Source organism: Cimex lectularius, unplaced genomic scaffold (assembly GCF_000648675.2).
Source record: "Cimex lectularius strain Harlan isolate CLEC.00 unplaced genomic scaffold, Clec_2.1 scaffold15, whole genome shotgun sequence".
Lineage (NCBI taxonomy): Eukaryota > Metazoa > Arthropoda > Insecta > Hemiptera > Cimicidae > Cimex > Cimex lectularius.
Window position 1 is genome coordinate 3,092,620 of NW_019392667.1, and position 23,850 is coordinate 3,116,469.

General features: G+C 35.3%; 2 long non-coding RNA genes across 2 annotated transcripts; one reads left to right on the plus strand and one right to left on the minus strand.

The window, feature by feature from the left end:
* Positions 1-3,104: 3,104 nt before the first annotated feature.
* LOC112126319 lies at positions 3,105-4,805 on the plus strand. The gene is made up of 2 exons (XR_002909895.1): positions 3,105-3,954; positions 4,249-4,805. It is a non-coding gene; the product is annotated as an uncharacterized LOC112126319 (long non-coding RNA).
* Positions 4,806-23,192: 18,387 nt separating this feature from the next.
* Positions 23,193-23,647, minus strand: LOC112126316. The gene is made up of 3 exons (XR_002909890.1): positions 23,614-23,647; positions 23,461-23,551; positions 23,193-23,341 (listed from the first exon to the last, which is right to left on the minus strand). It is a non-coding gene; the product is annotated as an uncharacterized LOC112126316 (long non-coding RNA).
* Positions 23,648-23,850: the final 203 nt, after the last annotated feature.

The following is a 23,850-nucleotide window of genomic DNA, read 5'->3' on the forward strand; positions in this document are numbered from 1 at the left end:
AGCATAAATAATCATGGCAGCATTGAAATGTTTGACTTCATTACCTCCTTTTTCTACCCCAAACGTCCACAAGCGACTTGAAGTCGAAAAACAAAATTGATCAAGTTCATTTTTCAATACAATAAAAGATAATTATAAGACAAAAGAAAATCAAAGCAGATAGGAAAATCAAGCCACCTCTTCTGAGTTTATTTTGTTTGAAATTACTTTGGCACTAGTATGCTTTAAACTTTAACAAAATAACAAAAAAAACGACATATTTTTTCAAATAATTCGATTTTTCGTTAAATATCATACAACATGTTTTACTTGAGAGCTTGTCTTTAGAAATAATCTGTAGGCACTGATGCTTGCCTTTGAGTAGAGGGTTAGTACCCCTAGGTCCCGTTGTCTTTGTTACATAATAACACATAATTTAAAACGATATAAACATAAATATATTTGGGTACATTCATTGACAATGTTATTTTTGATAAATTAAAAGATAGTTTTAAAAGTTTTGGTATGTCAGTATTATTTTTTTCTATTTCCATGATAATTGCGACCTTTTGTACGAATTAAAACTATAGTATAAGTAAAATAATTAAAAATAAATGAATTTTTATGAGAAGAGCATAAGGATTCGTGGCAGCATTAAAATATATTTCATTGCTTCATTTTTCTACACATCAAAAACATTACAAGCGACCAATAGTTGAAAAATAAATTTATCTATACAATAAAAGTAATTATAAGATTAAAGAAAGTTAAATCATTTATTTTTTATTAGTTGATAGGAAAATCAGGCCACCTCTTGTATTACTTTCTGTTTGAAAATTTATTTTGACACAATTGCAATATAACAAAATAACAAAAAAACTACATATTTTTTCAATTAATTCCATTTTGTTTAAATACATGGGTATACTTGAGAGTTTGTCTTTAGAAATAATCAGTAGCCACTGATACCTTGCCTTTGAGTGTTAGTAGCCCCATAATTGAAAAGAATCTAAGCATAAATATATTTTTATGAGGAAAGCATAAAGAATCGTTGCATCATTGAAATGTTTGACTTCAATACCTCTTTTTCTCAAACCAAACTTCCACATATTGAAAAACAAATTTATCAAGTTCATTTTTCAATCCAATAAAAGGTAATTATAAGACTAAAAAAATAAATTAATTAAAGCGGATAGGAAAAGCAAGCCACCTCTTGTGAGTTTTTGAGCTGAAAATTTATTTTGACACTATTCCAATCTAACAAAATTAACAAAAAAAAGATTATTTTTAAGACATTATATTTGAGACAAATTATTTATCAAATAATTCGATTTTTTCAAATATCATACAACATGAGTATACTTGAGAGTTTGTCTTTAGAAATAATCTGTAGCCACTGGTACCTTGCCTGTGAGTGTTTGTAGCCCCATAATTTAACATAATTGAAAAGAATAAAAGCATAAAAAAATCGTGACAGCATTAAAATATGTTTGATTTCATTTGACTGATTCCTTACCTGTGAGTGTTTGTAGCCCCATAATTTAACATAATTGAAAAGAATAAAAGCATAAAAAAATCGTGACAGCAATAAATATGTTTGACTTCATTACCTCATTTTGCTAAAACCAAATTTCCACAAGCGACTTGAAGTTGAAAAACACAATTTCTTTTCAATCCAATAAAAAATCATGTTGAAAAACAAATTTATCAAGTTCATTTTTCAATCCAATACAAGATAGTTATTAGATTATTTATATTTTTATCTCAACCAATACATTTCATAAAGAATAATTAATTGAAAAAAGTTAATTGGTCAATCGAACCACGAACTGTAATGCATAGTTATAAGACTTTAAAAAAAAATCAAAGTAGGTGGGAAAATCAAGCAACCTCTTGTGGGTTTTTGAGATTGAAATTTATTTTGGCACTATTCCAGTTTAACAAAATAACCAAAAAAAACGACATATTTTTTCAAGTAATTAGATTTTGTTTAAATATCATACAACATGTGTATACTTGAGAGTTTGTCTTTAGAAATAATCAGTAGCCACTAATACCTTGCCTTTGAGTGTTAATAGCTCTTTAATTTAACGTAGTTGAAAAGAATATAAGCATAAATGTATTTTTATGAGGGAAGCATAAAGAATCGTAGCAGAATTAAAATATGTTTGAATTCATCACCAAACTTCCACGAGCGACTTGACCTTAACAAAAAAATCTATCAAGCTCTCTTTTCATTCCAATAAAAAATCATTGTAAGGCTAAAAAAATAATAATGATAAATTAAAGCGGATAGAAAAATCAAGCCACCTATTGTGAATTTTTGTGTACAAAATTTATTTTGCACTATTCCAATCTAACAAAATAACCAAAAAACGACATATATTTCAAAATACTTCGATTTTTAAAAATATAACATACTTTATTTGAGAGTTTGCCTTTAAAAATAATCTTTAGCCAATGATGCCTTGCTTTTGAGAGTTAGTAGCCCCGTAATTTAACATAATTGCAAAGAATATAAGCATAAATATATTTTTATGAGAAAAAGCATAAAGAATCGTGGCAGCATTAAAATATGTTTGATTTCATTTGACTGATTCCTTGCCTTTGAGTGTTAGTAGCCCCATAATTTAACATAATTGAAAAGGATATAAGCATAAAGAATCGTGGCAGCATTAAAATATGTTTGACTTCATTACCTCCTTTTTCTACACCAAACTTCCACAAGCGAATTGAAGTTGCAAAACAAATTTAGCTCTCAAGCTCTCTTTTCAAGATTTTGTGTTGAAAATTTATTTTGTCACTATTCCAATCTAACAACATAACCAAAAACGACATATTTTTCAAAATATTTAGATTTTTAAAAATACAACATACGTATACTTGAGAGTTTGTCTTTAGAAATAATTTGCCCTTGATGTCTTGCCTTTGAGTGTTAGTAGCCCCATAATTTAACATAATTGCAAAGAATATAAGCATAAATATATTTTTATGAGAAAAAGCATTAAAATACGTTTGACTTCGTTACCTCCTTTTTCTAAAACCAAACTTCCACAAGCGATTGTTTTTTAAATGTTAAATTTTGTTAAAAAATAAATTTATGAAGCTCTTATTTCAATCCAATAAAAAATAATTATAAGACTAAAGAAATAATAGAAAAATAAAGTCACCTCTTGCGAGATTTTGCGTTGAAAATTTATTTTGATACTATTCCAATCCAACAAAATAGCCAAAAAACGACTAATAATTCAATTTGTTTAAAATTATACATGTGTATAGTTGAGTGTTTGTCTTTAGAAATTAATCAGTAGACACTGAGCCTTTGAATGTAAGTAGCCCCAAATCCGGTTGTTTTTATTGCATAATTAAATTTAATATAATTTAAGCATAAATATATTTTGGTATATTGAAAAATAATGTTATTTTTATATAAGGTATTACATAGGATTATAAATTTTGAGAATGTTATGTCAGAATTGTATTTTCGGTTTTTCAATTAGACCTCTTGTAGGACTTAAAACTTACTACACTAAAACGTTCACTCGCGCACCAAAGTTGAAAAACTATAAAATTAGCATGCTGCCTATCCAATATTACGTGTTTACACCAATATTTGAAAAAATAAAAAAAAATTAAGTCACTACGAAGTCTTCTGGACTTTGTGAAAACTTGGCCGTACAAATAAAAAACGAATGAAAAAATAAATAAAAACGAGCCAACCGGAGAAAAAGGCACAAGAGAACGCCCGGTTGAACAGTGGGCGTTTTAGTGAGCGAGACCGACAGCCATGTGGCTCTGTGCCCACACCACCGCCTCCCCCCACCACATTGGGCGACCAACCCGGCCAACCGGTCCCCCCTTCGCTCCCGGCCAAACCTCGTCCAGATCTCAGGCCGCCAACTTCGTCCGTCCTCGTCTCCACATTCTGCCTACACAGAATCGTCCAACCTCCTGAAAATTGTAAACATGTGCACCGTGAGTACGTCAGTGTATTTAATTTTCGCTTTTTATATATATATATTTTTTTTGTGTTAAAGTTTTCCTTATGTTGTCAAGCTTGTAGAATTGTGGTAATGATTTTATTTTTGTTTTGAGATTGTTATTGTCTTTAGATTTCACATTTCAATTTTTTTTTAATGTTATTAATTTTAATTTTTTTTTCTGAGACTGAATTTTTAATTTATTTTTCTGTGTTTGTTACAAAGAATATATATGTTTTTGTCAATTTGATTTAAATTGTAACGTGAAATTTTGACGTGTGTAATGTAGGTTGACGGGGAAGGTCTTTGACCCCGAGGCACGTGTAGGGAATGTGGAAGGGGATGCTACACGTGTGGGGGGGAGTGGCCGGATGACGTCACGACGGTAGTGGGGACCGGCGCGCCCCAATAGGCGCAGGGTCGTAGTGGGCATGCGCGGCCCCGGGCCCCCCGACGCCTCCCACCGAGCAGCCATTCGTCTCCGAGCATCCGACCAGTCTTCATCCCGCGTCCGCCCGTCAGTGACCACCGTGCCAAGTGTTCAAATCAGTTCATAAAGAAAAAAAAGAATAGTGTTTTGAGTGTTTTCTTCCTGTGACACGAGGATTTCCCGGTGATGTATCGGGGAGAGAATCGGGCTTGACTTTTTCCATTTTCACCATATTCCAGTCAGTCTTTTTCTCTCTCCTATAGATACACCGGGGCCCACTGCGCAACTCTACCGTTATGGATTTCTCAGCCCGAAGGAGTCGCCATCGGACTTTTTAACCCTTTCTGGAATACACTCCAGTCGACACTTCGCCATATTTGGCCTACATTGTGTTTAATTATTTTTCGAGAAAAACTCCTAAAAAGTTATGCAATTTAGTTATTTGTTATTTAATTATAAACAAAAATGTATTGTGAAAGGAGGAGCAATTTTTGCATTCTGTTTCGAAGATTGCGCCATTTTTCTCAAGAGAAAAAAAGGCGGAAATGAAATATAAAACACGGAACAGGAAGTTACATTGCGTAATTCTCATTCAATAAGAACGTTTTTTTTAAATTCTGTAATAAACAAAAGAAAACATTGAATCTAATAGAACAATAAAATTATAGAAAAACTAGGTCTTTTATTAATGTAAGAGAATGATGTAACGTAAAGTTTGGTAAGTATAGGCCCTATTTTCTTAAGATTTTATTATTTTATTTTTTGCAGAAAGATAATGGTGTGTTGAGAAAGTTTTAAAAGTATTTTTTTCTTTTAAGGCCACGTAATGTCAATTGTAGTAATTGACGTTCTACGCCGTTTCAACGGGAGCGTGTCGCCGAAATTGGCAACGCCGCCGCGACGTAGGACGTGCGTGGTGGGGGGCGCCCCTCCCGCATTCCGCATTCGGCCCGCGGAGTGTAATTTTTGCACGCGCTCCTCCTCGCCCCTCGCCATCATCCGCGGGACGAGAGGATCCACGGCCGGTTTGCCAATTCTCCCGCCCGGAGGTGGCAACGGCGCGAGGGGCCCCTTACGCGCTACAAGGTCGAACTGACGAGGTGGAGGGGGAGTTGTATTTTCGCAACGCCATGAATACGACGGCCCAGGGTTTTCAGGGGCGTGGGCTATGCTCTCATAGAAATTTTTTGGAAAAATGTAGATTTGCCTTTATTTATTCTTTGATACATTACATACAAATTTGAAAAGTACACTAAAACATGACGTACAACTATCCTACAAAATTCCTACGTTTAGCAATAGAAAAAAATTCAACAATTATAAGCAGCACACGACACGATTTTTCAACGATCAGGATTTCAAACTTGCGTATTATGACACATTCATACATACTCTTTTTTTCTACTTCTAATTCATCAGTTTAAAAAAAAAGTATTGTTCAAAGATAAGACAATATTAGATGACAAATAGAGAAAAGTAAATAACCTTTTATCATAATTCATGTGCAAAAAGACAAAGAGAACGGACGATTGCATTTTTTTGCTGAAAAATGTTTAATTTCTTTCAGACAGACAACTGACCTGACCAATACACTTCTATAAAACACATTCATTAAAAAGAAAATAAAAAGTTAAAAAACCCAATTTATAGTTGAGCAGCCGTTTTACAATAATTTTACTAATTAATAATGAAAACAATATACATGCTGATTTTTCAACGATCAGTATTTCAAACTTGTATATTATAACGTATACATGCATACATACTTCGTCGTATAATAAGGCAAAGGGAACAAGTCACAACATAAAAGTATTGGTCACAGATAAGAAATCCAATTAATATTAGATGACATATAGAGCAAAAAAAATATATTTTTTATGGTTCTTCAATGTATAAAGACAGACAACTAACCGATACATTTGTGCAAAAACACTCATAAAAAAACCTGCAGCTGACATATTAGATGATATATTAAGGAAAATTGTAAAAACTAAGTGCCAACTGTTATATAAAATTTTCATTAATTATGTTTCATCTTAGGCACATTGGTATACAAAAAATCATGACCCAGCAAAAACACAATTCAAAGGTTTACCAATAGAATAGAAATTCAGCAATTCAAAGAAAAAGCAAATAAGAAAGTATAAATAAAATAATTGCCCAAGATAAGAAATCCAATTAATGTTAGATGACATATACACATTGTCACGGACGTGGGCTATGTGCTCATAGATATATTTTGGAAAATGAGGAAGATTCGCCTATATTTATTCTTTGATACGTTACATAAAAAATTTGCAAATTACTTTAAAACATGACGGACAAACACTACACAACTGTCCTAACGAGCAAACCACACAATTCCTACGTCGAGGAATAGGAAAATAAATTCAACAATTCACGACACGATTTTTCAACGATCAGTGTTTTAAACTTGCATTTTATAACGTATACATTCATACATACTTCGTCGTATAATAAGGCAAAGGGAACAAATCACAATATAAAAGTATTGATCACAGATAAGAAATTCAATTAATATTAGATGACATATTGAGCAAAGTAAAAAAAAAAAAAAAACAATTTTTTATGGTTCTTCAATGTATAAAGACGTCAAAGAGAATAGATGTTTGCAGTTTTTTTTGCTGAAAATGTTTAATTTCTTTCAGACAGACAACTAACCGATACACTTGTGCAAAAACACTCATAATAAAACGTGCAGTTGACATATTAGATGACATATTATGGAAAATTGTAAAAACTATATGCCATCTGTTATTTAAAACTTTCATTAATTATGTTTCATCTTAGACACATTGGTATACAAAAAATCATGACCCAGCAAAAACACAGTTCAAAGGTTTACCAATAGAACAGAAATTCAGCAAATAAAAAAAAAGCAAATAAGAAAGTATAAATAAAATAATTTCTCAAGATAAGAAATCCAATTAATATTAGATGACCATGTTATAACAACCATATTAGATGACCTAACCATCCCCAAAACAAATTTTAAGGGGCGTCAGCTATGCGCTCATAAAAATATTTTGGAAAAAATGACGAAGATTCGCCTGTACTTATACTTCGAAAAAGCCTATGCTTATACATTACATAAAAAATTTGCAAATTACTTTAAAACAAGAAATTTAAAAAAAGAAATCCAGTTAATGTTAGATGACATATACACATTGTCACGGACGTGGGCTATGTGCTCATAGATATATTTTGGCAAATGAGGAAGAATCGCCTGTATTTATTCTTTGATACATTACATAAAAAATTTGCAAATTACTTCAAAACATGACGGACAAACACTACACAACTGTCCTAACGAGCAAGCCATACAATTCCTACGTCGAGGAATAGGAAAATCAAGTCAACAATTAAAACACGCCACGATTTTTCAACGATCAGTTTTTCAAACTTGCATTTTATAACGTATACGTTCATACATACTTCGTCGTATAATAAGGCAAAGGGAACAAGTCACAACATAAAAGTATTGGTCACAGATAAGAAATCCAATTAATATTAGAAATAAAATAATAAAACCTGCAGTTGACATATTAGATGACATATTAAGGAAAATTGTAAAAACTATATGCCATCTGTTATTTAAAACTTTCATTAATTATGTTTCATCTTAGACACATTGGTATCCAAAAAATCATGACCCAGCAAAAACACAATTCAAAGGTTTACCAATAGAATAGAAATTCAGCAATTCAAAGAAAAAGCAAATAAGAAAGTATAAATAAAATAATTGCCCAAGATAAGAAATCCAATTAATGTTAGATGACATATACACATTGTCACGGACGTGGGCTATGTGCTCATAGATATATTTTGGAAAATGAGGAAGATTCGCCTATATTTATTCTTTGATACGTTACATAAAAAATTTGCAAATTACTTTAAAACATGACGGACAAACACTACACAACTGTCCTAACGAGCAAACCACACAATTCCTACGTCGAGGAATAGGAAAATAAATTCAACAATTCACGACACGATTTTTCAACGATCAGTGTTTTAAACTTGCATTTTATAACGTATACATTCATACATACTTCGTCGTATAATAAGGCAAAGGGAACAAGTCACAACATAAAAGTATTGGTCACAGATAAGAAATCCAATTAATATTAGATGACATATAGAGCAAAAAGAATATATTTTTTATGGTTCTTCAATGTATAAAGACGTCAAAGAGAACAGACGTTTGCAGTTTTTTTGATGAAAATGTTTAATTTCTTTCAGACAGACAACTAACCGATACACTTGTTCAAAAACACTCATAAAAAAACCTGCAGTTTAAAATTGACAATAATATTAGATGACATATTAAGGAAAATTGTACAAACTATATCTGTTATATAAAACTTTCATTAATTATGTTTTGTCTTAGACACATCGGTATACAGAAAACTCATGCGTTAACAAAAACCCAATTCAAAGGTCTATCAATAGAATAGAAATTCAGCAAATAAAAAAAAGCAAATAAGAAAGTATAAATAAAATAATTGCTCCAGATAAGAAATCCAATTAATGTTACAAGAGACGTGGGCTATGCAGTCATAGAAATGTTTTGGAAAAATGAAGAAGATTTACCTTTATTTATTCTTTGATACATTACATACAAATTTGAAAAGTACACTAAAACATGACATAAAACTATCCTACACAATTCCTACGTTTAGCAATAGACAAAAAATCAACAATTACAGAAAGCACACGACACGATTTTTCAGCGATCAGGATTTCAAACTTCCGTATTATGAGACATTCATACATGCTTCATTGTATATATAATAAAGCAAAGGGAACAAGGCACAACATAAAAGTATTAGTCACAGATAAGAAATCCAATTAATATTAGATGACGTATATAGTAAAGTAAAGTACAAAAAAAAAAAACCCCTACTTTTTATGGTTCTTCAGTGTAAAAAGAATGGTCGATTCCATTTTTGTTGCTGAAAAATGTTTAATTTCTTTCACTAACAACCAACTAACCGATACACTTGTGTAAAAACACGCATTAAAAAAACATACAGTTTAAAAACACCATTTAGGAGCACATACAATGATACAATTTATAAAATTGACAATAATATTAGATGACATATTAAGGAAAATTGTAAAAACAATATGCCAACTATTGTATATACTTGCGATTTATAACTTGAATTAATTATGTTTCGTCTTAGACACATCGGTATACAGACAACTCATGCGTTAACAAAAACAATTCAAAGGTGTATCGATAGAGTAGAAATTCAGCAACACAAAGAAAAAGCAAATAAGAAAGTATAATTAAAATAATTTCTCAAGATAAGAAATTCAATTAATATTAGATGACCATGTTATAACAACCATATTAGATGACCTAACCATCCCCAAAACAAATTTTAAGGTGCGTTAGCTATGCGCTCGTAAAAATATTTTTTGAAAAAAATGAAGATTCGCCTGTACGTATACTTCGAAAAAGTCTTTGCTTATACATTACATAAAAAATTTGAAAATTTCTTTAAAACATGATCGACAAACATCGTACAACTGTCGTAACGTGCAGTTAGTCCTCACCAATTCCTACGTCTAGCAATGGAAAAATAAATTCAACAATTAAAACAGTACAGGGCACGATTTTTCAACGATGGTGATTTCAAACTTGCATTTTATAGCGTATACATTCATACATACTTCGTCGTATAATAAGGCAAAGGGAACAAGTCACAACATAAAAGTATTGGTCACAGGTAAGAAATCCAATTAATATTAGATGACATATGGAGCAAAGTATAAACAACTATTTTTTATGGTTCTTCAATGTCAAGTCGTCTTACCTCAAGTGGTAGAGTAGCGGCGTATCTAGCCGAAGGTCGAGGGTTCGAATCCCGCTCGTGACACTGACTTTTTTATCTCAACCAAAACTTTAATTAATTGAAAATAAAAAATAAAATATAACATAAAAATAACAGACTTGCTCAAAGATACCAAAGAGCACAACCTGTCGGACTCTATCACGTAACCCGTAACATAAGCTGTTGCAAAGCTCGTAACAGTAAAAATAATTGCAGGCAATAACAGCTACAATACAATCACGGCCGACAAAAATTTAAAAAACCGACATCACGAAACTGGCAGTTTCCTCATCGACATCATCCTCAGTGGTCAGTTATAGTAGTAGTTTTACCAATTCTCAACTACTGAAGAATTATTACACTACCACTCTTAAATTTGGAGAGTGTCTCCTATGGTGAGACGGGGTGAGGTCTTTTAGGTATGAACCTGTCGTTTGGTCGTTTATTAACAATCATAGAGAAAACGTTCCAATGAAGATGGCGAGAAGACGAAACTCGTCTGAAAGACCAACCCAGCACCCATGATCTAAACCAAATTCCTGACTCATAGAACTGTCCGTTTAAGCAAACAACGTAAAGGCAAAACATTGAGTAAAATTTCAGAAAATAAATTGTAAAATGAATGATGAAAGTGCTCAAAAGAACGTCGAATCGTATTGGAACTGTTATGATTTTTATATTATCGAATGACCGCAAATATTGCCTCAAATATATCGGAAAAAGTGAAGTGCTGATAAGTTTTAAAGTGCGGATTTGAACAGAGTGATTAGGGAATGTTGGATTATATTGGATTCGTATCAGAAAATGACTTGACGTTTGAGGGTCATGATGGTTAACAAAGGCCAAAATTGGTAAAGTTCAACAATTTAGACACATTAAATTCACTAATTTCGTCGTCCGCTTGACCAGTTAATACATTACAATTAATTAAGGTTTTTAGTTGAGATGAAAAAAAGCTAATGGCACGAGCGGGATTCGAACCCACGAAATTAGTGAATTTAATGAATTGAAAAAAAAATGAAGTACACTTCACTAAAGCTCTCCGTGGCCATTTCATTTGTCGTCGAGAATCAAATTGATTACACGACATTTGAAAAATGGCAAAAAGGAGGGAAAATTCAAAAGGTGGGATTGAGATGGGAAGTTAGTGTCCGAGTGGATCGAGGTCACGATAGCTCAAGTGGTAGAGCAGCGGCGTATCAAGCCGAAGATCGTGGGTTCGAATCTCGCTCGTGCCATTGACTTTTTTATCTCAACTAAAAACCTTAATTAATTGTAAGAGGTTTTAAAGTTAACTAAAAAAATGTCATAGGAATGGAAAAAGGTGGTTCAATGGGAACAAGGCAGGTTATTTTTTTAATGCTTTCATTCCTGAAACCCGTCCCATTTCATGGATTTTCGCAATGAGGGGAAGCAAGGCGTTTTTTTTTCTTCGATTATCAGATTTAGGTCGGGGGCTTATCTGAACATAATTCGTACAAGACCCTCTCCAAATTGTGAAACATCCGATGAACCCGAGGCAATGCAACATATTTTCTCTGATTGCCCGGAGTACCGTGGCCGTTTCATTTGTCGCCGAGAATCGAATAAATTACATATTTGAAAAATGGCAAAAAAGGAGGGAAAATTCGAAAGGTTATAGGTTGAGATGGGGAGTTGGTGCCCGAGTGGATCGAAGTCACGACAGGACAAGTAGTAGAGCAGCGGCGTATTGAGCCAAAGGTCGTGGGTTCGAATCCCGCTCGTGACACTGACTTTTTTTATCTCAACCAATACCTTATATAAAGGTATTTAAAACATAGTTTGAATTTTTAATTAAAAATAAACTGAAGGCTTTATTGCCAAATTAATTAATGCAATATCTGTCTAATTATTGATGATTTACATTGTTACTTATGTTGGAGTAGTAGTAGTATATATATTTATAACAGTAATTTATTGATTATTTATTTACCAATTGTTCATTTATTACCGCTGTAAACACTGATTTATTCATTTATAGACTATTTATATTGAAATTTGTTTGTTAATATTTGTACATTTATATGTATTATTTATTAATTATTTATTAGGGGCGTCGGTGGCCGCAAGGTTTAGTCTTTGACACGGCGCTCATCACTGTAAGGTAAAGGTCCCGGGTTCGAACCCAGCGGCCCTGCATTCAAACCGACATACTTACAATAGGCTTTTTTCAAAACACTGGCACTCTGAGGGTTGATATGACCTCTGCGAACCCTAGTAATAAAATTTATTTACCAATTATTAATTAAGATGTGAGTAGCCTCTGGGTCGTTCCGGGGGTGCTGGGTTGGCTGGCTTGGGTTGTCTCCAGGGGGGGGGGTGCTCCATGTGCAAAGAGCAAATGGTCCCCGGGAAGTGGAGAGGATGTGGACTTTTCAAGGGGCATCTGTTGCCATGTACGTTTTTTATCCACATCTTAACGCTGGAAAAATTAGGTGAATACCCGAATAAGAAGCGGGTGTATCGAGTAGTGCCCTTTGGAGGTGGCCCGGGTCGGTTGGCGTTGTCACCAACAAAATTACATTGACTGTATATGATAGTAGGGCAAAGTCAAAAAACAAAAATCCGATTAGGGAAAATGATTTTTAAAAAATCATAAAACCATAGACGAGCAACTTGAGAAAAACAAAATTCACTAATTTTTCTTCCGTCCAGTTTTTTATAAGTCTTTCAAGTTTTACAAAAAGCAAGCGCAGAATAGAAAACAAAGTGGCGTTGAAAAAGTCCACACCTCTTATTTTCAAATGTTTCAGTTAAAATAGGTACGCACACATACCAGATTTTTATTACCTTTCAGTACAACTCACGTGTAAATGAAGTGGTATGTAATCAGATCAAAATGATCCATCTTCATTTGTGTTTTATCAATCCAGGAAAACATTGTTTAACAGCAGATTAAATATATCTTAGTCATTTACAGTACACAAGAATTTAAAATTTCTTGAACTGTGTCTTTCTATATGTTAAATATTAATTTTTGCTATTTTACTATTATGTACTAATGGTGTTTAGTGACCATTAGTTGAGGATTATTTGGAGGTGTGACGTAGGTTTTCGAAAAACATTTTCTTTATCGTGTCAACGTTTCGATCTTCATTGAGATCATCTTCAGGGCTTGGGAGTTACAAGCATTGGTTAAATTTTACAAATACATGTAGGATTTGAAAAATATGAATTTATACAATGCTAGAAATTTTAGATTCAGTGAAAGTATCTGTGCTCACTCAAAATGTTTGTTTTCTGTGGAGATGTGTCATTTTTGTGGGTCGTCAATATCTCACTGGCACTCTCAACACGTCAAACAAATAATGACACATCTACACAGAAAACAAACGCTTTGAGTGAGTACAAATACTTTGATTAAGTCTACTTGCACAGTTCAATTAGTTTTCGTAAAAAGTGCAAAAAATTAAAATGTTCCAGAATTTTTGAATTTACTGATGAACGACTGAAGCTTGGAAAACGTTTAAAAAGCCATCTTGTCTTGGGTCAAACATTCTCAAAAACCAACCAAACCACAACTTCCATAAACTATACCTTCTGTATGCCGGCTTCGAAAAATCGGATCCCTTTCCCTTCCTGCTTTCCATCATGTCATTGCACGTGATTTCCATTTTCTCTGTTGTGTCCTCGTTTCGATGGGTGTGTTGTTCACTTTTCGTAGTTCACCATATGTAAAATTCAATGGGTTCCAATCAGGGCTCCTGGCCATGCCACGAAAAGAATGAATCTAACTCCATTAGATTCCGTGGTCCGATTGACCAAATAACATTTTTCCGTTTTTCCGAGAAGTCCCATAGTGGACCAAAAAGATTGGGATGGCCAAACTACAAGTCCGTTAATCCTCAGATCTCAAAAAAATCTCACGATTTATATAGAGAAATGTGAATGTGTGTACGTATGTTCGTTTACGACCTTTTTGCTCTACCTTCACTGTTTTTCCCTGACAGGTAAAGCTAACATCGAAAAAGACAAGACTACAAGTTTATTGATCCGCAATGTCAAGAGGAAATTTCACAATTTATATTGAAAACTGTGAAGTTGAGTGTAGTTTGGAAGTTTACTAATTAGCACAGGTTTTCATATTGAGGTAAGATGGTTGAGTTATATACAGGGTGTTACAGGGTCGATACTGCCAAGGTGTGGATTCACTGAATAAAATGTTGTTCAGTGCCACCAGAACGAAGTTTTTATCTGTCCTGAGATATCAACATTTTTGTGATTTTAGTCTAAAATCAGATTTTTTCACATAAAATCGTAATTTCTCAACTTTAACGGCATTAAAATACAAATCTGACCTTTATTTCGACGCTGGAAAAATAATCAATGGAAAAATCCATGTTTTTTAAAATTGTGGTTCGTGCAATGACTTTTCCATCAAGATTTGCAGGGATTTCTCCAGAATTGACTTATTTGATAAGTATTCCAAGGACATAATCACTTTTGCATTTACTAGAACTTTTCTCGGTGAAATTTCCTTTGCAAGGTTGAAAAACGTGTATCGAACCCAAGGAGAGCAGCATCACAAGAACATCATACATGTCATATTTTGAATAAAAACATTTATTGGTTGGTAACAAATGCTAGATATATTTTTCAATTAATTAATATTTATGTAAGGTCTTGGTTGGGATAAAAAAGTCCGTGTCACGAGCGGGATTCGAACCCACGACCTTCGGCTAAATACGCCGCTACTCTACCACTTGAGCTATCGTGATTTCGAACCTCTCGGACACTAACTTCCCATCTCAACCCAACCTTTCGTATTTTTCCTCCTTTTGCCATGGGTTCGAATCCTGCTCGTGACACTGACTTTTTTTTATCTCAACCAATACCTTACATAAAGATTAATTAATTGAAAGGTGTTTTTTGGTCAATCGGACCACGAAATCTAATGCAGTTAGATACATTCTTTTCGTGGCATGTCCAGGGAGGAGCCCTGATTTGACCCCGTTAGATTTTAAATATGGTGAACTACGAAAAGTGAACAGCACACCCATCGAAACGAGGGCACAGCTCACAGAGAAAATGACACGTGCAATGACATGATGGAAAGCAGGAAGGGAAATGGATCTGATTTTTCATAAACCGGCATACAAAAGGTTTATCAAAGTTGAGGTTTGGTTGGTTTTTGAGAAAGTTTTACGCTGAACAAGATGGCTTGTTAAACGTTTTCCAATCTTCAGTCGTTCATCAGTAAATTCAAAAATTCTGGAACATTTTAATTTTTAGCACTTTTTACGAAAACTTCAAATTGAGCTGTGCAGCCAAATTTTAATCTTAATCAAAGTATTTGTACTCACTCAAAGTGTTTGTTTTCTGTGCAGATGTGTCATTATTTGTTTGACATGTTGAGAGTGCCAGTGAGATATTGACGACCCACAAAAATGACACATCTCCACAGAAAACTAACTTTTTGAGTGAGCACAGAGACTTTCACTGAATCTAAAATTTCTAGCATTGTATAAAATCATATTTTTCAAATCCTAAATGTATTTGTAAAATTTAACCAATGCTTGTAACTCCCAAGCCCTGAAGATGATCTCAATGAAGATCGAAACGTTGACACGATAAAGAAAATGTTTTTCGAAAACCTACGTCACACCTCCAAATAATCCTCAACTAATGGTCACTAAACACCATTAGTACATAATACTAAAATAGCAAAAATTAATATTTAACAAATTGAAAGACACAGTTCAAGAAATTTTAAATTCTTGTGTACTGTAAATGACTAAGATATATTTAATCTGCGGTTAAACAATGTTTTCCTGGATTGATAAAACATAAATGAAGATGGATTTTTTGATGGATGCAACGGACTTGTAGTTTGGCCATTCTTAGTCTTTTTGGTTTATGGGCTTCTCGCCATCTTCAAGCTGGGCCTGTAACAAAACCCAATTCTGCCGATCTCAACTGTAAATCGCTCATCCCGTTGCTGCTTTCCCAAGGAGTTTCTGAACTGCTTAGAAGTAGACAAATTTTTGTTTACGTGTTTTTTTGTTTATCCACCGAATTTACGAAACGTTTTGTTTGCCAACACGTCCAAAACCCAAGATGACGATGGCATTCCATCATGGTTTTTCTCCGGTCAGTACGGACCGGGCATAAACAAAACAAAAATTCAACCAGTTACAACATCCAGCCCACATTGAGAATGTCAGCTTTTTCGTATCTTTTCTCTAGCTGGCTCAAATAAAAACCTTAGATATCCGAAGTTTTCAATAGTCAGGTAGTCAATAATATACCATTTCCAATATTCCACAATTTAAAAAAAAATATTTTGTATATATGTTGTAATATCTATATCGATTATTTGTAAGATATTCGTGCTTTTTAGACTGAGTGATTTTTTATGTATTAAAATTTTATGTGGTGTCCTTGTCATTCATTATATGTAAATTCATCTATAGCTATCTGTTTTGATTTAAAAAAAAAATTAGATTATAATTTCACTATTGGAATTTTAAATAATGACAGTATACTATCTTCTTATTATAATTTTTAGGTTTGTATTGTTCCATGTTTAATTAATGATTAATGGTTTAATAGATGCGCAACGGAGGATAATTAAGTTTGGAGTCTGTAGTGTGATTATTTTATCGAAAAGTTTTCAGCGGAGTCGGATGTGAATCTGGTCCGCCTTTCCTCGCTTCTGCGAACCACTTTTCGGCAATATCGCCGAGTTCAATGCTCCTGACGCACAATTGTCTTCAGTATTCTCGCTGTATAATTAACGTCAAACAATCAGAGAAGGACAACGGGCAACCGACTTCAACCGAGAGTGTAGATAACGTCCAAACGCGTCTGACAAGAGCAGGCAGATACGATCAATTTTCGATTAAGCTGTCGCCGACAGTTTACTTGTTCATAAACGGGAAATTTTTTTAAAATAATTTTATTTTGTATATTTACTACATTAGACTCTTTTCATTAAATATTGTTTTACACATACCAAATTTTCCTCCTCCAGGTTAAGAAATCCTCCAGGAACGACCTCACAACTCCCTAAATCCTTAAAAACCTATCTAAAAAAGCAATTTTATACATCACAACCATTTTCAATGCCATAATCCGCATAACACACGTCCCCAGCCAGTGGAAACTTTCTCTCATAACCCCCATTCCCAGGCCAAACCAAACCCTTAGTGTCCCAACCTCATACAGACCTATTATGACTTCTCTTTTAAGCAAAAATCTTTGAACGCCTCTTGCTTAAAGATTAATCCTCATATTCAACTCTCATAACACGATCTTCTTCCATGAATTTGGTTTAACACCCCTCCACTCTACTGACCAGCAAGACTTACAGTACTCGGCACAATATTCTGACCTAGAAAATAAGCATTATTGCTCCGCAGTTTTTCTACAAGTTAGTGTGTGACACCTCCAAGTTAATGAAAGTACTCTTCCCCATACATGAAGTACTTCCTCTTAAGGAGAAAATTGGCTTTGAATTTTCAGACATCAAGCCTATCAAGGCCGGCGTTCCCCAAGGGTGTATCCTAGGACTCTTGCACAGTCTACACCGCTGACATAACTATGCACCTTAACCACACATCACGACCTTTGTGGGCAATACTCCACTCATCACTGTAGCGAGAGAAACCATCTAGACCTCATTACCGACTGGTGCACTCAGTGGCACATGAAGCTAAACGAAAAAGCTGGCAAGTGACGTTCACTCTTAGAAGAGTATCGCCGACCAGTGAACATACACAGTACTTCTATTGGACCGCAGACTTACAGGGAACATGCACATAAAAGAAAACAAGAATTAACCGAAGAAACGGACACAACGTCTACATGGGCTCAAATCCACAATGAGTACACACAGCAGACCAACAATATACGAGACACTTATTAAATTTGGACTGTAGCAGTCGAGCTGTGGGCTTCAGCCAAGCCGACCAACATCCAAAGAATCCTTTCAATCAAAAGTCCTCAACGCTCCTTTCTGTCATTAACCAAACCATAAAGAAGACCTAGGCATCCCATTTGTGACAACATCCAACCTCGATTCCACAACTTCCACCCCTCCATCCTACTCGACACAATATTCTGACCTAGAAAATAAGCATTATTGCCCAGCAGTTTTTCTACATGTTAGGTGCGTTTGACAGAGTGTGCCACCCCGGTTTTTTGTCAATTTAAAAGTATTCTTCCCCATATCTGAAGTATTTCGTCTCGGATCGCTGGTTTAAGGTGAATATTGGCTTTGAATTTTCAGACATCAAGCCTATCAAGGCCGGCGTTCCCCAAGGGTGTATCCTAGGACCAATGCCCTTGCACAGTCTACACCCACATCACGACCTTTGCGGGCAATACTCCACTCACATCCAGGCCCTATCCTTGTAGCGAAAGAAAACCACTTAGACCTCATTACCGACTAGTGCACTCGGTGGCACATGACGCTAAACGAACCAAAAAATCTGGCAAGTGACGATCACTCTTAGAAGTATCGCCTACCAGTGAACATACACAGTACTTCTATTTGGTCCGCAGACTTACATGGAACATATACATAAAAAAAGACAAGAATGAACCGAAGAAACGGACAAAACGTCTACTTGGGCCCAAATCCACAATGAGTACACACAGCAGAGTAAAAATATACGAGACACTAATTAGTTCTGGACTGTTGTAGTCGACCTGTGGGCTTCGGCCAAGCCGACCAACATCCAAAGAATCCTTTCAATCAAAAGACCTCAACGCTCCTTTCTGTCATTCACCAAACCATAAAAAACACCCAGGCAGCCCATTCGTGACAAGATCCAACTACGATACCACAACTTCCACTCCAAGACCAATCCACTAGCTCAAACCCTCTTTAACGTCCCATCCAAACAATTCCCAGCCTGAAAAGACAATGGCCTCATGAGCTACTAAACCCAACCCTAAACCTCATTCAACATTACTAAATACTGAGAGTTCCGGCGCTAGACACAAAATTATGATGAACAACCCTCACCAAGACTGGCAAACTCACTGCTTCAATTAGAGAGGGCTAGATTCAGGACTACTAACCGCACACTGGCATCTGAGAAAACATCTACACAACATGTGATACATAACGATGATCCCATCTGCAGATTATGCAATGACGAGGAGGAAACAGCCGCCCATATCTTCCAATGCGAAGCAACGGCTCAATGGAGATTTAACCTAACATACCGAAAAAATTTGGGTAATGATAGCAGTGGCAGTCAATGACCTGATACTTCTGAGAAGATTGAGTCTACTGTACTTAACTAGGCAACTAGGAATATAAGCCAGAAGGCTGCATTTCCTGGGGAGCTTCCTAGTATCCTCATTACTATCCCCGTGGTCTGACAGGTTCTTACCACATCTTTTATTATGAACAAATTTTTAAAAGAAGAAGAAGAACTGAGAAAGAAGAAGAAGAAAAAACTGTTTTACACTTTTACCGCTCATCAGATTCCCTAGAACTGACTAGAACTGGCGGAGTAAGTTTTTTGAAAGTTAACAAAGCCCTTCGTGTCCCAACTAGATTTGAATGGTACAAAACAAACGCGTCAGAATCGTGGAGCCTGGGAAATAACTCGATGCTACTCGAATAACCTTGGGGTTCCTTTTATTTCCTGTTTATGCCCACGCCGACACAATTTTTTATTTAAGATACAATCTTCTAAAACGGAAGCATAAAGGGAAAAAGTTAGCCATTTTAGAAAATACGGACGGTGATTCGCTCACATACCTTCCTACCCCCCTCAAAAAAAGCAAAATATTTGGTTTTCTTTATTAATTATATACATAAGTAGTCAATAACTATAATTAATTAATTTCGAAATATCAAGGCACAAGACTCAAAGACAATTTGCTGTTAAACCATTTCCATCCAACTTTCTCCAGGGCGTCAGAGCACGAATTATTTATCAAACTTTAGTCCTTTTTTTGACAAATTATTTATTTAATTATTTTATTACTATTTCTCTTGCCTCATTGAAATAAATTTGTTTTGATCAAGCAAATAAGCAGTTTTTATTTTACAACTTTTCGCGTTCTTCTTCTTTTTATTTCTTCACGCTTTTTACAGGAGCATTCTGCTAATTAGCACCGGACTACGAGGTAAGACTGCTGTACTTAGAAGTCTGTGATTCACAGTTAAGCTCGACATATTTGTAAGTTCAAATTGAAGTTTTTTTTAATATAAATGGGCTTTGTGACAGACCCAGAATTGAAGATGGCGAGAAGCCGAAGTAGATCAGAAATGTTGTAAACGACCAAACCACAAGTTTATCCATCTGCAGAGTCAAGAGGAAATCTCACAATTTATCGTTTGACTAAACATTTATCCAACGAACTGCAAAATTACCTAAACAACCAATACTCGACTTAAACACAATCACTAACTACTGACGACAATTCACTATGGATTTCTACAAGAAAATAAAAAACACATCTCTTCCTCTACAACGGGCAGATGGAACTTGGGCCAAATCCGAAGAGGACAAAGCCCAACTCCTAGCCCAACACCTCTCTGCAGTACTCAATCCACACCCAGACATCCAAGACCTCAACCATTCGGAAAAAATCCTTAACGAACTTGACGAACCATTACCTCTCTCACTCCCTACAAAAACCTTTCTCCCCTAAAGAAGTCAAGCAGGCCATCCTAAACCTTTCGAAAAATAAATGTCCAGGTTACGACCTAATCACTCCCATCATCCTATCCCAACTACCTAAAAAAGCCATTATCTTTACAACCTACCTATTCAACGCTGTCCTACGTACAACCCATTTCCCCACCTGTTGGAAATTTTCTTCCATCAGGATGCTCCCAAAACCTAAGAAACCAAATCGCCTTCCTAGCTCCTACCGACCCATCAGTCTTTTGCCCATTATTGGCAAAATACTGGAAAAGCTCCTATTGAACCGCTTGACCAAGGAAATTCCTACAAATACAATTCCCCATCACCAATTCGGCTTTCGGAGTTACCACTCAACTGTACAACACGCACGAGCATAATCGACGTTATTTCCTCATCCCTTGAGCTAAAACAGTATTGCCCGGGTGTGTTCTTGGATATACACCAAGCCTTTGACCGAGTATAGCACTCTGGGCTGCTGTGGAAGCTCAAGAACATCCTACCAGCAACCTATTACCTTATCCTAAAATCCTATGTTAGTTCCAAGAATCCCACAAAAATTCATTGTCTCCTATCCATCCTATTCTTGCAGGTGTCCCACAGGGCAGCGTGCTCGCTCCTTTCCTTTATTCAATTTATACCTCCGACCTACCTACGCAACCCAACACTATCATCTTCACCTTTGCTGATGATACCGCAATCCTTTCTCCTGATAAAGATCCTGTCACTGCATCCCGTAATCTTCAAAATCACCTAAACACCCTACAATACTGGCTTCGTCGGTGAAGAATCAAGATCAACGAACATAATATTTACTCTAAACAAGAAAACACTCCCACCTGAACAACGTTCCCATCCCAATTGCGAACCATGTACGATATCTCGGACTCTACCTCGACAAACGACTTAAGCGCACAGTCTGTAATATACGATTTTTCATGCTTAAACGACTACTCGGCAGACGATCAAAACTCTCACTAACAAACAAAAGAAAACTTTACATTGCCCTCCTGGCCACCATTTGGACATACGGACTTGAACTTTACGGTACTGCTAAGCGTTCCAACCTCAATCGAATCCAATCCCTTCAATCAAAAATCCTCAGAACAATAGTACAAGCCCCTTTCTATGTATCCAATCACACCATCCATACCGACCTAAATGTCCCTTTTGTTACAGATCTAGCCCAATCCCGCTACAAAACGTTCCATTCCAAACTACTCCACCATCCGAACCCCTTCGTCAAAAACCTGTCATCAACCACATTACCTAATAATCCCAACAGAAGACTAAAGCGTGGGTGGCCCCGCGACAACCTTAACGTCGGTCTCCTAGGACGGAGTAAATCTCGCTCATCGTATTGATTAACTAACGGCTACCATCACTGGATGGTAATTGTTCAAGCTTTCACGCTGCCATTAATAATTTTACATGTAAATACTATCTGTTTTACTTGTTGTGTCGAAGAATGCAGTTGTAAAAAACAAATAAAAAGTTTTAAAAAAAATTCCTAATTTGCACCGGACTTCATCCGAGATAATCGAGCTTAGAAGTCCCCCGATGTGCCTCTGGGGTAAATTTCCGTTAAATAAGACCTCCATGGGTAGGATAAACTGATACTAATTATATTAACTTTTGTTATTCCCTTTCAAGCTTTTCCCACTCTGCTTATAATTCAAATGTCTAGTCTATGCTTCTTTCTTCTGGATATGTACTCGTACAATTTACGATAGCAAGGTAAGATTGGCAGTACCACTTTCTTCTCATTTAGGGGTATTCTTTTTTTGACCTAGATAATATTCACAACTGTAAGTAGCCTGTTTATAACCGTTGGCTGAGCCATTTCTCACGATTTTTTATACCACGGTAATTGACCTACTATCGGAAAAGGATCTTTGAAGAACTGGGAAGGAGTCCCTGAAGATACAAAAATTGCATGCCCGCAGGGGCTGTAAAGCACTTCCAGCAACATTCTTCGCTAGGGATGACAGTAAGACCTACTGGGATTTAATACTACAGAAACCTTCTGGACGGATGATTGCATTTCTTACACTACCTGTACATGCAGATCTATACAGTCGTGATGAGCAGTATTGCACAATTACCTGTCTAAATTATTGCTATCCGTGGCAACCTTGTGCTTTTCCTAGCTTTTCTTTTGCACGTTCCATAGCCTTTAATATTGCAACAAGTTCCCCTGGGTATATCGAAAATGATGTAAAGTAGATTTTTATTCCTTTCGCAAAGGAGTGTTAACGGAGGAGTTTTAAAAAACTGTAAAAAAAAAAATTGTAAGTTTATTCACAATTATACATCCATGGCTGCTTGACGGGCTATGCCGGGATTCGAACCCAAGACAGCTAGAGTGCTGGCAAATACTGGTCGAACCACTCGGCCACCGCAGTCCATTTAGAAGTATCGACCAATTGAGTAGGTCTTAAGGAAATTTGAGATCGCCTGCAAAAATATTTCAATCTGTAGTCAAATTTAAAATTATTTTGCCCAGATGATGACCGTCAAATAAGACCAAAGCATGGCAGTAAGAATTGAATTTGTGTTTTGCTTCTAGACAATACCTTCATCCTTTAGAGGTCATATGAAAGAAAAAACCAAAACTTTTTTGGCCTGTGCCGAGCTTTTGGCGGTTTATTCCACCATCATCAGGGCCTATTAAAGAACCAAAATTAACACAAATTCACAATAACATAATATTAAGTTTTTATACTTACTTGACCCATTGTGACGAAGAGAAATAAATAACAAGGTACATGTGAATAATTCAGAATATTTATAAACAGCATCTACAACAGTATTTCAGTTTTATATAAAAGTAATAATAATCATTAATAAACAGGCTCTGATGATGTTGGAATAAACTAAGCTCGGCACAGCCCAAAAACGTTTTTTATGCGTGATTAGTGACCGTTAATCGATAATTATTCAGAAATTGTGAGATGCGTCGGGTG